The sequence below is a fragment of the Nicotiana tabacum genome, chromosome 21 (genome assembly GCF_000715075.1).
Source record: "Nicotiana tabacum cultivar K326 chromosome 21, ASM71507v2, whole genome shotgun sequence".
Taxonomy (NCBI): domain Eukaryota; kingdom Viridiplantae; phylum Streptophyta; class Magnoliopsida; order Solanales; family Solanaceae; genus Nicotiana; species Nicotiana tabacum.
Genome location: NC_134100.1, coordinates 20668102 through 20672801, shown reverse-complemented (window position 1 = coordinate 20672801; position 4700 = coordinate 20668102).

Genomic DNA, 4700 nt, shown 5'->3' with positions numbered 1-4700 from the left:
TTACACTATCCAATTATTTATAAGGTAACTACAAATAATTTTTTATTAGAAGTATCCATTGATAATATAGTAAAAAGAGTAACTAACCTACAATCACATATTAAATTAAATTGATTACGTTAAAAAGTAAAATGAATTACTCTGGCAGTGTCAACTTCTAACTTAAAATCTACTTCCTCTGGTTCTTTTATTATTTTTGTACACCCCTGAATCGAAAAAGTATTTATCTAAACTACCTTTTTCTTTCCCTAAAAAATCTCGCTCAATTAAACTTCGCTAATTGAAGCACTAAGAGTACAGCAACAACAACAACAACAACAACAACCTAGTGAGTTCCCACAAGTAAAGTCTGGGGAGGGTAGAGTGTACGCAGACCCTCGGCTCAGAAAAACGAAAAGAGACAAGAGAGATAAGAGAGAGACAAAATGTTAGTATTAACAACAGAACCATATGAGTAATAACAACAACATAAAAACCAGAAAATAGATGAGAAATAATAACAAAAACAGTGAATAAAGCCCGATATTATGAAAAACGAAAGAATAGTGTGGACACAACAATAATCGGTAGCAGCTTAGGACCCAACCTTATCAGACCAGCCTCCCCCACGGACAAACCTTATCAACTACCTCTTATTTTAACACCTTAATGCTCGACCTCCTACACCTTCCTATCAAGGGTCATGTCCTTGGAAATCTGAAGCCACGCCATGTCCTGCCTGATCACTTCTCTCTAATACTTCTTAGGCCGCACTCTCCTTCTTCTCGAACCCGCCAAGGCTAACCGCTCACACCTCCTAACCGGGGCATCTGGGATTCTCCTTCACACGTGCCCGGACCATCTAAATCTCGCTTCCCGCATATTGTCATCCACAGGAGCCACACCCACCTTCTCCCGAATATCATCATCTTAATCTTATACATCCTAGTGTGCTTGTACATCCACCTGAACATCCTCATCTCCACTACTTTAATCTTCTGGATATGTGAGTTCTAACTGGCCAACACTCTGCCCCAGACAACATAGCCGGTCTGACCACCGCTCTAAACTTACCTTTGAGTATCAGTAGCATTTTCTTGTCACACAAGACTCCAGATGCTAACCTCCATTTCATCCACCCTACCCCTAACCCGAGTCTTAGCTCAATCATACATATCCTTAATCGCCCTAACTTAGGCAACCAGCACACATTTTGCCTCCAAGCATCTCTAAAGAACCCCCCCTAGGGACCTTGTTATACGCTTTCTCCAGGTCAATAAACACTATGTGTAGATCCTTCTTTCTATCCCTGTACTTTTCCGTAACCTCCTAATAAGGTGGATCGCTTCCGTAGTCGAACGACCCAGCATGAATCTGAACTGGTTGTCGGATATAGACACTATCTTCCTCACCCTCACTTCCACCACCTTCTACCATACTTTCATAGTATGGCTTAGTAACTTAATACCCCTATAGTTGTTGCACCTGTGGATATCACCTTTGTTATTGTACAACAGTACCACCATACTCCACCTCCACTCATCCGACATCCTCTTCATCCTGAAAATAATATTAAACAGCCCGGTCAGCCACTCCAAGCTTGCTCTACCCACATACTTCTAGAATTCTATCAGAATTTCATCTAGTCCGGTAGTTCTGCCCCTGCTCATCTTACGCATAGCCCCGACTACCTTATCAACCTTAATACGCATACACTACCCAAAATCTCGAGGGACCCTCAGAAGCACTAAGAGTAAATTTATTTATTTATTTCTAAAATGTCAAACGTTGTGGCAAAATTCAGTTTTCTAAAATGACAAACTTTTAGGACCGAAAATAGTATATATTTTCAGTTATTGTTATTTCACGTTTTCAGAATCTCGTGAACTTATCTTCTTTTTTTGAGTAGTAAACTGGAAATTTATATAATACTTACTAGATAAAGTCTTACATATTGCATGTCATAGTCACATCGGGGCTAGATATGCCCTCGGGCAAACAACTGGTATCACTTGTAATGTTTTGATTCCCTAATGATCTAAACATATTACATAAAGAGGTAGGTAATTTTTTTGTAGGTAATTTGTTTGAAGATAATCTATCCCTGCTCATATCCTTTGTTAGCAGTTGTTGTACAAAAAACGGTGGTTCAACAAGCACTTTAGTCCCTCTGGGTTAAATTTACTGTTTTTTTTGTTTTTTGCTTCCTTGGCTAGTGCATCAACTATTGCATTCCCTTCCCTGAAATTATATCATAGTAAAAGGCCCTTCCCTTAGAGCATTAATAACTTGCATGAAAGAATCAGATTAGTAAGAACTGAATGTCCATTGTTTATCGCATTGATTACTTCAGTTGAGTCTGTTTCCACTTCCAATGGGTAAAGATCAAACTTTGAAGCCATCTGAAGTCCCTCCAGGAGTGCCTGTAATTTCATGTGTAGAGGAAATAAAGCATTATAGTATTTATGGAAGCCTAGAATCCACTTTTCCGTATTGTTTCTAAATACTCCCCCTATTCCACCATCTATTTTGTTGCATGCCCCATCTATGTTGAGCTTAATCCAACCTTTTGGTGGAGCATGCCATTTAACTTGGATTACTCTGGTGGCCTGCGATGGAGTGCTTTTGGTAGTGAAGAAGTGATATTCAATCGCATGATTATAAATATTCTTTAAGGAGGGTTTAATATTGGTGTTATTAGTGTTGTTGTGGTTGCGATTAATCCAAATTCCCCATATTAGAAAGGGAAGGAGGTCAAACCATTCCAGGTGAGGGGATTAGAGTTTAGGGGTCTGATTTTTATTGTGGATGAGCCAGTGGTGGTTAATTATTGATGGAGGGTTAATGATACCAAGCTTATCCCATAAGTGATGCACTAGGGGGCAGTTAATGAAGATGTGCTCTATAGATGTTTCTTCATTGTGGCACATCGGGCACTTATTGTCTATATTTATCCCAATATGTTGACGATATTTCCTGCATGGTAGTCTGTTGTGCAGACATTGCCAAAGGAGGTATTTGATTTTACTAGGGCAATTTAGTTTCCATATCCACATGAAGTCATATTGGGACTTTATGGTAGGTTTAATAATTGTAAGGCAGGATTTGCTGGTGAAATAGCCATTAGTGTTCATATTCCAGATAGGAGTATCTTTATTGTCTTCATTTAAGGGGATAGGTATTTGATGAATTTTTTCAATAATATTGGTAGACAATTCAAAATATAATTTTGAAGGATCACATCAGCCATTTAAAAAGATTTCCTTAACTTTAGTAGATAATTCATGTTTATTGAGAGGACCCTCGATGCATTCCCTTAAGGGTTGGAGGCTTGGTATCCAATTGGATAGCCAAAGATTTTGATTAGAATTCTTGCAATGTTGCCAAGTGATGCCCTTAGTGCAGATTGACCACCCTTTAAGGATATTTTTCCAGATGAAGAAGGTGGAGATTGGAGTTTTATTTCTCGCATATTTGGATCTGAGAACTTTGCACCATAAGGCTGTGGGTGTGGTAATAATACTCCAGGCCAGGTTGCTGAGTGCTATTAAATTTTTTGTATTAGCATCTTTTATGCCACGCCCTCCTTCTTCTTTACTTTTAGTAATGGTATTCCAATTGACATAGTGAACTTTCTTGGCCTCATTAATGGAACCCCGGATGAAGTTATGTTGAATATGGTCAATTTGGTTTAATATTTTGGTGGGGAGATGGGTGTATTATATTACATGACTAGGGATAGCATTAAGAGTTGATATTGCTAGGGTGGTTCGACCCGCTATGTTTAGAAAATCGGCTTTCCAGGAAGACAATTTCCTTTGCATATTGTCAATAATAAATTGGTAATCCCTAGGGTTAGGATGATTTTGAAGAATTGAAAATCACAGGAATTTGCCAAAGATGTTGCTAATGCTGATATTAAAATCTTTAGCAACTTATTTAGAGATAGTTGTGGGAAATTTTTTGGAGAAGATTATTTTTAATTTTTGCAGGTTGATGTTTTGCCCTGACAAGGAGCAGAAAATTGAAATGCTCCTTTTAATAGTGCTACAAGATTTCTTGTTTACCTTACCCATAAGGGTAAGGTCATCCGCAAAAAATAAATATGAAATACTGGGATCATTTGGTCTAAGGTGTATGGGATCCCAGTTATGGATATCTACTTGATGGGAAATTAAGCGTGGAAACATTTCCATGCATAGAATGAAAATATAAAGGGATAGGGGGCATCCTTGCCTGATACCCCTACTAGGACTAAAAAAGGATGTAGTTGATCCATTAACGAGAATGGCAATGTTACTAGTTGTTATACGATGAATGATTTGTTTGGATATAGAGGGTGAAAAATTGAAGAATCTGAGCATACGATAGATGAATGACCATTCAAGACAGTCAAAGGCTTTTTCTAAATCAAGCTTAAGCATCATATTATACTTTCTCCCTTTGGTCTTTTTGAATTGGTTCATGATTTCTTGGACAATTATAGCATTGTCACTTGATCTTCTTTCCTTGATGAAGCTTGATTAAAAGGGACTGATCAGATTATTTAGGAAAGACTTAAGTCTATTTACAATTATTTTGGTAATAATTTTATAGATCGTATTGCAGAGACCAATAGGGAATTTTTTTTTAAGTTATTAGCATTATCAATTTTTGGAATTAGGCAGATATAAGTATTGTTAGAGCCCGATGGAAGAGTGTTGGTGTGAAAAACTTGAAGA